The 12,321-nt window shown below is 43.6% G+C and overlaps 1 protein-coding gene across 1 annotated transcript in view; it reads left to right on the plus strand.

Annotated features, from left to right (window-relative positions):
* The first annotated feature begins 250 nt into the window (after positions 1–250).
* RAD54B (RAD54 homolog B) overlaps positions 251–12,321 on the plus strand; it is a 111,929-nt gene continuing 99,858 nt past the window's right edge. The window contains exon 1 of the mRNA XM_068983889.1: positions 251–322. The gene's annotated coding sequence lies outside the window, so the exon portion shown is untranslated. The remainder of the gene's footprint in view (positions 323–12,321) is intronic.

Raw genomic sequence — 12,321 nt, forward strand, 5'->3', positions numbered from 1 at the left:
ATATCTGAGTGTTGGCAGCAAACTTGCGAATTGAACCGCAATCCCGAGGCCAAGTTGGAAGTGAGCGCTCGAGGAGACACACAAAGGCGCTTGCGCAGTTATGCGAACACGTCGTCCAATTAGAGACGAGGCCGTCACCTCGTCCAATCAGAGGCGAGGCCGACCCGGAACTGCGGAGGAAGCTACTGCGCACGCGCCAGGGACTCGTCCGTGATTGGCTGCGCCGAGGCGGGCGCCTTCAGATGCTCTGGCGTTGGGGGTGTCGCTGTCTACTTCGCGTAGTCCTGGTACCCGGGCCGTCGCTCTCTTCGGATTCTCCCTGGTGCGTCCCTGAAGGGGAGAGGCTTGTGAGGCTGTGACAGGCCGTAGGCTTGTGTGGGACAGAAACGCGAGAGGCTCCAGAGCGAGCCTCCGAAGGAGGCGGGAGGGCAGGAAGGCAGCGGCGTAGCCGCGGCCGCTTCCTGGGGGTCTGGGAGTGCCGATGGGGTCTCAAGTCTGAGGGGCGCTTGGCTGCCGGCTTTGGGGCGCTGGTGCCGGAGGGCGGGCCGTGGGGGCGCGTCTGTGATGGGGAGGCCGCCAGGAGAGGCGACTCCGCGCTTTGGTGCCTTCGCTCCCGCCCACCTCCTGTGGCGCTTGGGTGTCTTCAGAATTCAGCTATACTCTCTTGCGCGGTATTAATTAGAATTAACTAAGTAATGGAAGATTTTTTTTTTGTTTACCGGGGCCACAAAAATAAAAGGGGCGACTTGAGTCACGAAGGGAAATAACGGTAACGCGTCTGCCTGCAATGGGGGAGACCCATGTTCGATCCCTGGGTTAGGAAGATCCTCTGGAGAAGGAAATGGCAACCCACTCCAGTATTCTTGCCTGGAGAATCCCACGGACAGAGGAGCCTGGTGGGCTACAGTCCATGGGGTCGCAAAGAAAGAGTCGGACACGACTGAGCAAGTTCACCTTCTTTCTTCTAATGGAGTTGGAAGGCGGAAAGCAGAAACAGCAGGGGAGGTGTGTTGTTGGTTCTTGCCTGTTTTATTTGCATTCTTGCATCCTGGAGGTTTGATGATTCTCCTCCCACGCCCGCCTCAAAGCCGAACAGAATCCCTAGATTCTGGTCAAAATCTCCTTTGTCCAAGTTCATCTTTTGCTAGACCCTCTCTCGGGACCTTCCTTAGCTCTAGTCTCATAGAAGGTTGTGTGCGAGGCGTCTAATAGTAATTATCATAGATAGTAACATTACAGATAACATTGCGTGTTTACTGTGTCAGACTTTATTCTAAGTACTTTAGGTATTTGATTTAACCCCCCCAACCGTCTTATGAATAATTATTATGTTGTCCTTGTATAGTTACTAAGTCCTGTCCAACACCATGGTCTGAAGCCTGTCAGGCTCTGTCCATGAGATTTTCCCCGGGGAAGAATAGTGGAGTGGGTTGACATTTCCTTCTCCAAGAGCTTTTTCCGGACCCAGGGATCGAACTCACATCTCCTGCATTGCAGGCGGATTCTTTACCACTGAGCCACCAGGGAAGCCCAAGGAAGTTATGTAAACCATTGAAGATCACATGATAGAAATGGTCCATACTTATATTTAGGCATTTGCCTCAAAAACTGTATTCTTAATTGTTGCACAGTGCAGTGGGTTAAATTGCCTGGTAATATAGGCCTTCTGATGTGTCATTAGCCTGGATTTGCCACTTTACTTGGGAGAACAGAAATAAGCAGGTGTTAGAATATAAAAGATGTTAGAGCATCACAGCAGAGCTGCCAAATGGGTGTTATTTTTAGGGCCTGGGAAAGGGCTCCGATAGCACTAATTTAAGAAGTAATAAGGATTCAGAAACGTTTAGGGGGAAGTATACCAAAGTCTTCGACTGTGTAGATCACAATAAACTGGAAAATTCTGGAAGAGATGGGAATACCAGACCACCTGACTTGCCTCTTGAGAAACCTATATGCAGGTCAGGAAGCAACAGTTAGTACTGGACATGGAACAACAGACTGGTTCCAAATAGGACAAGGAGTATGTCAAGGCTGCATATTGTCACCCTGCTTATTTAACTTCTATGCAGAGTACATCATGAGAAATGCTGGGCTGGAAGAAGTACAAGCTGGAATCAAGATTGCCTGGAGAAATATCAATAACCTCAGATATACAGATGACACCACCTTTATGGCAGAAAGTGAAGAGGGACTAAAAAGCCTCTTGTTGAAAGTGAAAGAGGAGAGTGAAAAAGTTGGCTTAAAGCTCAACATTCAGAAAACTAAGATCATGGCATCCAGTCCCATCACTTCATGGCAAAGAGATGTGGAAACAGTGTCAGACCTTATTTTTCTGGGCTCCAAAATCACTGCAGATGGTGATTGCAGCCATGAAATGAAAAGATGCTCACTCCTTGGAAGGAAAGTTATGACCAACCTAGATAGCATGTTCAAAAGCAGAGATGTTACTTTGCCAACAAAAATCTATCTAGTCAAGGCTATGGTTTTCTAATGATCATTTATGGATGTGAGAGTTGGACTGTAAAGAGAGCTGAGCGCCGAAGAATTGATCCTTTCCAACTGTGGTGTTGGAGAAGACTCTTGAGAGTCCCTTGGACTGCAAGGAGATCCAACCAGTCCATCCTAAAGGAGATCAGTCCTGGGTGTTCATTAGAAGGACTAATATTGAAGCTGAAACTCCAGTACTTTGGCCACCTGATGCGAAGAGTTGACTCATTGGAAAAGACCCTGATGCTGAACACATTGATGGTAGGAGGAAGAGAGCATGACAGAGGATGAAATGGCTGGATGGCATCACTGACTCAATGGACATGAGTTTGGGTAAACTCTGGGAGTTGGTGATGGACAGGGAGGCCTGGCGTGCTGTGATTCATGGGGTCGGAAAGAGTCAGACACGACTGAGCGACTGAACTGACTGAACTGATACTGGTGTCTAGCACTTCCTCAGTGGCATGGTGGTAAAGAATCCTCCTTTCAAGCAGGAGACTGAAAGCTGTGGATTCAGTCCTTGGATCAGGAAGCTCCTGTGAAGTACGAATGGCACCCCCTCCATATTTGTGCCTGGAAAAGTCCATGGACAGAGGAGCCCAGGTGGCTACAGTCCATGGGGTCGCAAAGAGTAGGACACGATTGAGCACACACACATCATGATATCTGCAGTTTGCTCTGAAATGCATCATCAGCAAGTTAGATGGATTGGTGGATGCCTAAGCGCATATATAAATGGCAGAGCTAGAAATCAAGCCATGGCAGGCTGGCTTCAGAGTGTTTTCTTAATCCCCACTTTGCTGGTTTTCCCATACCTGCATACTCAAATTCATTAATATTTTCTTTAGTATGGGATGAGAAGGGTTGAAAAATTAGACATGATAGGATTTAGGTGTTGAAAAGTTTAAGGTTTAAGATAGTGATTCTTAAATGTGAGATTTAGGAGCACCAGTGGCAATGCTTTTGGCTGAGATATTTGGACAGCCTTTAGCAATTGTCAACTGAGTCTTAATAAAGCCACTAGTGTGTTTGACTAAACTGGGGCATTGAGGGTGATCAGCGCAGTGAAAGGGGTGTAGAACTGGCCTGCCTTGTTGAAGTGCCTAGCGAGTAAAATGGGTTTCTCAAATATTTTGAAGTTTGAGGGGAGTTCTCTGGGTTGGGACAGTCTTTTCCAAATAGGCTCTAGCTGCAGAAGAGGTGGTAGATTGTTTGTAAGGGGGAAGGCTTCAGTCCAGCGTGAAAATTTACAGACCATGACAAAAACATGTTTTTATCCATAAGATGAAGGAAGTTGTGTGAAGTCCATTTGCCACACCTCAAATGGTCCACTAGTCAGTTTAGAATATCTGGAAGAAGTACTCTCAGGTTCCCTGGGTTGTATTTTATACAAGCGGGACAGGTAAGGTAGGCACTTTTTTGTGGCCTTGTTAATATTTCCTCATAAACATTGATTCATGAATGCTATCATTTTGTCAGTAGACCAAGTGGTATTATGTACAGTGCTTGCAGTAGCAGTTCAGTCGCTCAGTCGTGTCCCACTCTGTGACCCCATGGACTGCAGCATGCCAGGCCTCCCTGTCCATCACCAACTCCCAGAGTTTACTCAAACTCATGTCCACTGAGTCAGTGATGCCGTCCAGCCATCTCATCCTCTGTCATCCCCTTCTCCTCCCACCTTCAATCTTTCCGAGCATCAGGGTCTTTTCAAATGAGTCAGTTCTTCGCATCAGGTGGCCAAAGTATTGGAGTTTCAACTTCAGCATCAGTCCTTCCAATGAATATTCAGGACTGATTTTCTTTAGGATGGACTGGTTGGATCTCCTTGCAGTCCAAGGGACTCTCAAGAGTCTTCTCCAACACCACAGTTGAAAAGCATTGATTCAGAAGAATCGATGCTTTTGAACTGTGGTATATAGTGCTTAGGAGAGAGAATTTTAGAGTCTTTAGTAGACTGGGTAGTTATTTGGTCCAAACCAGAGCTTTCTTGATATTAAAATATCAAGCCATCAATTATTGAATTTCCAATCTTGTTTTTCATTTTCTGAAGCCACTTGTTGGGCTTTTCTAGCCAGTTTTCTAAGTTACCATTTAGAAGAATATCCACTGGGACCATGAAAGAGCTTTGGCTGCTGTTGATTCCTTTAAGGGCAGTATTTCTTGTGGAAATGTCAGCAGGGTGATTTCCCTTAGCTTTCAGAGAGTCAAGTTTAGCAGAATCTTAATAAAGGCTAACGTGGCAGGTAAAAGTAATGCATCCAATCACTCCTGAACATAGGGACCTTTTAAAATTTCATTTCTGCTGAAGTAAGGAAGCCACATTGCTTCTACAACATTCCAAAATCTTGAGCTGCTCTGAAAGCATATCTACTATCAGTGTAAATTTTGACAGTTTTGCCCTTGGCTAAAGTACAAGCCCATGTAAGAGTATATGATTCAGTTTGTTGAGTTGAAGTAGTAAAGGTGCTACCTCAACACCATCAAAAGGAGTTCCAATATTGTCACTCTCCCAGACATCAGTGGACCATAAGATGTCAGTGTTACCCAAAGGAATTTTCTGCAGATAATTCACAAGGAATCAGATGATCCCTCAGCGTTAAGCAGTCGTGAGGGACTTGGTTGATAGAGGGGAGAAGAGTAGCGGGAGGGTCAGCTTATTACACTGTAGAAGTGTTATGTAAGGAGTGTTTAACAAAAGGACTTCAAGGCAGCTGACTTGGAAATGTTGAATTTAGGAGGATTTCTGTGTCATGAGTGTTAAAATGAGGATCCCACAACTATTTTCTTGGTGGTCTTAACCAAAATGGCAGTGGCAGTAATGGTTGTAATACCCTACGGGTTGTTGGTGGTCCCCGTGTTTTTGGATGAGTATGCAAGGGCGTTTCCTTCCTTTTCATACACAAAAAGGAAATCTGATAATTAGAATGCCCAAGGGCAGGTGGGTTCATGAAACTTATTTAAGTCCTCAAAGACTATGTTTTCCGGTTCTTCCCATAAAATTGGTTCCTGTTGTTCTTTAGTAAAACATATGGAGGATTAGCCATAAGAGAAATTTAGAATGTTATCAAAATGATAACTGACTAGCCTAAGGAAGCCTCATAGTTGACAGTTGTTTTGGGTTTGGGCTTCCCTGGTGGCTCAGCTGGTAAAGAATCCACCGGCAATGAGGGAGACCTGGGTTAGATCCCTGGGTTGGGAAGACCCCCTGGAGAAGGGAATGGCTACCCACACCAGTATTCTGGCCTGGAGAAATCCATGGCATCACAAAGAGTTGGACACGACTGAGTGACTTTCACTTTCACTTTTGGTTTGGGGAAACTTAGTACACAGGGGCTTCCCTGGTGGCTCAGAGGTTAAAGCGTCTGCCTGCAATGCAGGAGACCTGGGTTCGATCCCTGGGTCGGGAAGATTCCCCTGGAGAAGGAAATGGCAACCCATTCCAGTACTCTTGCCTGGAGAATCCCATGGACGGAGGAGCCTGGTGGGCTACAGTCCACGGGGTCGCAAAGAGTCGGACACGACTGAGCGACTTCACTTTCACTTTAGTACACTATGAAGACTATCTGGATCTATACACAGCCCTTGTTCTGATACCAGATGCCCTAAATAGTGAACCTTGGTTTGGGCAAACTACAATTTTTCCTTGGTGGTTTTATGTCTTATAAGGCTAAAACCTTTAGCAAGTGGATACTATCTTCCAAGGAGGCAGCTTGAGAGGGAGAGCAAAATAGCAAGTCATTCACATATTACAACAGAGTAGAACCTGTGGGGAACTTTTTATCATACAGATCAGCCTCTAGGGTTTATGAGAAATAAGGAGGACTCTCAGTAAAACCTTGAGTTTTTACTGTCCAGGTGAGTTTTTTCTTCTCTAGGGCAAAAAGGCATTTTGTAGCTTCAATCAACTGGAATGCTAAAGAATACACTGATAAATCAGTTGCAGTAAATAATTTACTTCCAGTGAGAATGGATTTTAGTAGAGGGTTAGGAACAACAGCCAAGGTGTCAAGAGATAGCAGTGTTGTTTATTGCTTGGAGGTCCTAGGGCAATTCTACCTTTGGCCCGTCGGTTTTCTCACCAGTAAAATGGGAATGTTATAGGAGTATAACTAATAATAGAGACTGTAAAGTCTTGAGCCTTGTAATCTGTTATGGGTTTTATGCCTTGAAGGGCTTCTTTACTTGCAGAGTATTAATTAATTTGGGGGCAGGATTTGAAGGATCTATTAGAATCTTGATGGGAGTGCGTGTGTGCCTGCAAGCTTGCTAAGTTGCTTCAGTCATGTCTGACTCTTTGCGACTCTGTGGACTGCAGCCTGCCAGGCTCCTCTGTCCTGGGGATTCTCCAGGCAAGAATGCTAGAATGGGTTGGCATGCTCTCCTCCAGAGTATATTCCCGACCAGGGATCGAATTGGCAGGCAGGTTCTTTACCACTAGTGCCACTTGTAAATATCTCCCTTGATGGGAGATGCACTGTGAATTTTGCCAACTTCAGGTATAGATTTTCCCGATAAGAAGGGTGGTAGCTGATTCAGTAGGGACAGATGATCTATGTTTTCTGAATCAGCTCTAGTAACATGAGAGATGAGGCAAATACAGGTTGTCGAAGATAATTCCATTCACCTGGTTGGTTGCTTTACTGCTATGAAAACTCTAGAATTACCCTTTGGGAGAAAGAATTTCTGGCATAAGACTTTTCTGAAGAAGGATCAACCTAATAAGTGGGTTTGGGCAGAGAAACTAAGGGGAAAAGTGTGTGTATCTCTCAAGTGGCCTAAACAAAAGGGTATAGATTCAGAGACAGGAATCTGTTGAAGTTCATTAGAGTTCCCCACTATTTGAACTGTTGTAATACTCTGAGGCAGAGGCTCCTTTTTGTAGTGGTTTTGAACACTGAGAGTAAGGCTCTGATGTCCTTTAAGACTGGAAGAGACTCATCCTCAATCTGGCAAATGTTTCTGCAAACTTTTAAGAGGAAGAATTGGAAAGAACCCCTGTAGTTTCTTAGAATCCCTTTATTGACAATTGGGAGAATGTTGGTTAGAGGGCTAATGGCACCTGAAAGTGCTTAAATTTGTAACAGTCTCTTTCCAGTGTCCTGACTGTTTGAAATCGTAGCAAAACTAGGAGGGCTTTGGTTTCATTTAGGGTCTGGACTTGAATTTATTTCCTGGACTTCAATATTAAGAATTTTGGCAGGCTTTCTTTGAGGTGACTCATCTAGAGTGTGAAAGAGCTGGTTTGCTAGATTAGCTAAATCTGGAATAGGCATAGTTTTCCATCCTATCCTGGTCCATTTTATTAGAAGGAAAGGTCCTGGTTCAGCCCATTAATGAACTTAGAGTTAAAAGCTACCTAGGTGGAATCAACATCTGAAGGAAAAAAAGAGTTTTTTTTTAAAAAAAACAGTTTAAAGTTGGAATAGTTATGAACAGATTAATCAGATTTTTTTTTTGTGCAAGTCTGAGTTTTGTTCAAATTAACAGTCTTTGCAGAAGTCTGTGAAAATGCCTGATGAAGTCACCTGGAGATTGCTTGAGCCTGACCATATAACCTGGTGGACTGGTCTCGGGTTGTAACTCTAGAGACCTTTCAGTATTTTCCCAATTAGCATGTGTGCTTTTTTTTTTTTCCTGCCATGCTTGCATGGCTTGTGGAGTTTTAGTTTCCTGACCAGGGACTGAACCCCAGCCCTGACGGTGAGTGCATCCATTCCTAACCAGCACACTAGCAGGGAATTCCTCCAAGTCAGCAGTTTTCATACTGTGGGCCTGACTTCGCTGACACACATATGAACCAGCTGATACAAGTTGGAGAAACCAGGTTGATAAGTTAGAATGATTATACTAAACTCCAATACAAACCTGTGAGGATCTTTGTTTACTTTTGGAAAATCTTTGGCTATTGCTTGCAGTTTAGCTTTAGTTTAGGGTTTATAAGAAAGCAAGAGTTTATCCTCTGGGTCCTCAGAAAGCTTAATTTTAAAAGGCGGGTTCTGATATGTTCAGAGGAAAAGAGGATAGGAGACTTTTAGTGAAAAAGGGAAATTCCACTGGAGAGTTATTATGGGGGAACTGAGGGTGAAGAGGAGGTGTAGGTGGTGTGGAAGGGAAGAGAGATGGTGCAGAGGGCGGTCCTCAGCATGAGGGCTGAGGAAGAGGGGTAGAGGATTTTGAAGCTTTTTTACCTTTCTTTGTTTGCATCAGCTAAGATGTTATTTTGCAAAGAGACAATTTTAGACTCCTGAGAACATTTGGAAACCTCAGAATAGCAATCAAAATACTCATTTCCTTCAGTTTTGGGAATTTTAGAACTATGGTTGTCCAGTTTGGTTTTAAGAAAAGTTAAGTTTGGGAATTTCACAAGTTCCTCCTAATGGCCATTGATGTTCTAAATTGCTTTTGGGTAGGTTGGTCCATTTAGCTGGAAATGTGCATGCAGAAGGACTGTAGTTTTTAAACATAAAATCGGCCGGAGTCCCTGTAGTGGTAGAGTGCACGCTCAAAATAATTTAGGTAACTGGGATCCCATTTCTCAGAGTTTTTCCTCTGGAGTGAAAGAATAAGTTTCAAAAGCCTAAAAAGCTCAAATACCTTGTAGGTCTAATACCAGCCAGTTCTAAGGGAACAGCCCAGTCATACAAGAGCCAAGCTAAAAGCTGCTCAGCAAAACTCAAGTGAAACAGCCTAAATCTGTGGGAGCGAGCCCAAAGCTTTAATAGTGAAGTTCCACTAGAACAGCCTGTTTCAAAGGGAATCTGGCCAAAGGCTGAACTGGCACATTTCCGGTAAAACAGCCCCTGTTCTGAAAGGACTCAGGCTGGAGGCTAGTGCAGTTACAGTTGAAACAGCCTGTTTTTAGTGTCAGGCCAAAGTGCCAAATGAGTACTCACAGACAGAACTAGGCCTTAAACAGAAAGAATGAGTTCCTGAAACAGATCCTAAATAAAACCTGGAGAGCTTCAAAACCCAAAGAGGATGTAAGCTCAGATCCAGGAGAAAGACTCTCTTGAGCCCCAGGGTTTAAGAAGAAAAGCCTTGGGCACCAATGGACTTGGTGTGGGTCCTGCACCTGTTTGCTGACCAGTCTTGGAGTCATCATGGGTCTTCTCTGGATCCCGGTCTGGGCCACCAAACTGTTGACTTTAAGCAAATAGACTGCCAATTATTTCTCCGGGTAAAATGGGTTTACTTGGGATCAGCAAACAATTGCAGTTTGCGGTTTGCAATCGTGGTGAGCCATGTGCAAAACCTGCACATCCAGGAGAGGAGAACACTTTATGGGTAGGGGGAGGAACTGAGAAGGCTATTGTAGGACTTCCCTGGTAGTATAGTGGATATGAATTCGCCTGCCAGTCCAGGAAACATGGGTTTGATCCCTGGTCCAGGAAGATCGCACATGCTGGGATGCAGCTAAGCCCCTGTAGCAGGACTTCTGGAGCCCACACACTCTAGAGCCTGTGCTCCCCGTCAGTGGAAGCTGTGCCAGTGAGAAGTTCATGCACCACAGCAAAGAGTAGCCCCCGCTCGCTGCAACTAGAGAAAGCCTGTGCATAGCAGGGAGGCCCAGCCAAACCAAGAGTAAATATAAAAGGGCTACGGTAAACAAAGAGTCCATTGGAGTCCATTGGAGGACAGTTTGAAGTCTAGCGACTTTTCTTTCATTTTTTGGGGAGGGGGGCGGCCGACGCCATGTGGCATGTGGGGTTGTAGTTCCCTGACTAGAGTCCACCCTGACGCCTCCCCTCCACACCCCTCCACAGTGGATGCGCGGATTCTTAACCAGTGGATCACCAGGGAAGTCCCAGTAGTGACTTTTCATTGGCTGAGTTTTGACAGTTTTATTGGCTGAGTTTTTGCCAGGCAAGAAGAGGGTTCTTCTTGTAACTGTTGGTTGTTGCTATCATCATGTACTGGGAGAGCTTCTCCTTCTGGCCTCTGGTCTGGATGTTAGTTGAGATTTCTGTTAATTTTTATACCACTGCTGATCCCTCAAACTACATCCAGACTGGTTATTTATCAGATACTCATGTATTTCCTCTTTTTTACGTTGCTGAAAGTGGGAAATGTCTAACCAGCAGTGATGGCATGTCCCAGCTTAATTGGCTGTAGTTCTTTTTTCCTTTGTAGAAAATTGGAAATACACAGTAAAGAAGTCAGAAGAAAATAAAAATTACTGGTACTTCTGACATCTAGATATAATGTTCATGTTGTGCATGTGTTTTCCTAGTCTTTTTAAACTCTCTATAGATGTGTAATTTTCAGTTAATAATTCAATGTGTACACTTAGATGACTTTTAACAAACTTGTAACCACACTGCGATATGATGGAGCTTACCTTGATCACACCCGAAAGTTTCCCATGCCCCTTTGAATTCTAGTCTTTAGCACAAACTCACATACTATTTTTTTGTCTTTTTCTTTTATAACATTGCAATGTTGCTGAACATGTTTGGTAGCCATTTGTGAAATTAAAATTTACTGTTTTCAGAGCAGTTTCAGGTTTAGCAAAGTGGAGGGAGATGTTTTAGGTGTACAGCATTAGGTTTAGGTGGAGATTTCCCATGACCACTGCCTTCCCTTGTTATTAGCATCCCTCACCAGAATGCTACATTTGTTACTGTTGACACACGTAAGCACCCAGAGTCCGTAGTTTACATTAGGATTTATTCCTGGCCTTCTATATTTTGTGCATTTGGACAAACATGTAATGACATGTATCCATCATTAGGGCATTATAAACTACACTTTCTCTGCCTTAAAAAATTTTGTGGTCTGCCTTTTCATCTGGGCCCCTCCCCTAACCCTTGGCAGTGATCTTTTTACTCCATACTTTTGCCTCTGTAGTTTTCTAGGATGTCACATAGTTGGAATCATATAGTATGTAGCCTTTTCAGATTGGCTTCTTTCGTTTAGTAATACGCATTTACGGTTCCTCCATGTCTTTTCATGGCTTGGCAGCTCTTTTTCTTTTCTTTCTTTCTCTTTTTTCGTTAAGTGTTGAGTAACATTCCGTGGTCTGAATGCACCACAGTTTGTTTATTCATTCACCTGAGTGCTTGGTTGCTTTCAAGTTTTGGCAATAATGAGTAAAGGTGTGGTAAAACATTTTTATGCAGGTTTTTTTCAACTCTTTGTTGAAAGGAGTTTATCCTATGATAAAAATATGTTCAATTTTGTAAGAAAGTACCCAAATGTCTTCCAAAGTGGCTGTACCATTTTGCATCCCCACCAGGAATGAATGAAGATTCCTATTGCCCCACGTCCTCACCGGCATTTGGTATCATCTGTTTTGGATTGTCTTCATTTTTGATGACATATGACGTGGAGCATCTTTCCATGTGCTTATTTGCTATTTTATATCTTTTGTGATATATCTTTTAAGATCTTTGGCTCACTTTTTAACTGGATTGTTTTATTGTTGAGTTTTAAGATTTCTTTGTATATTTTGGATAATAGCCCTTTATCAGATGCACCTTTCGCTGGTATTTTCTCCTAGTGTGGCTTGTCTTTTCATTACTTTGACATTGTCTTTGCAAAGCACAAGTTTTAAATTTTAATGAAGTCTAGCTTATCAGTTATCTCTGTCATGGGGTTTTTCCTTGGTGTTGTAGCTAAAAAGTCATCACCATACCCAAGGTCATCTAGATTTTCTTCTGTATTATCTTCTAGGAGTATTTTCGCTTTGTGTTTTACATGTAAGCCTATGATTCATTTTAAGTTAATTATTCTGAAGAGTGTAAAGTCTTGTTTCTAGGTTCATTTTCTTTGCATGTGTGCGTGCATGCTAATTCACTTTAGTTGTGTCTGACTCTTTGCGACCCTATGGACTGT

The sequence above is a fragment of the Capricornis sumatraensis genome, chromosome 11, assembly GCF_032405125.1.
Source record: "Capricornis sumatraensis isolate serow.1 chromosome 11, serow.2, whole genome shotgun sequence".
In the NCBI taxonomy this organism is placed as follows: Eukaryota; Metazoa; Chordata; class Mammalia; order Artiodactyla; family Bovidae; genus Capricornis; species Capricornis sumatraensis.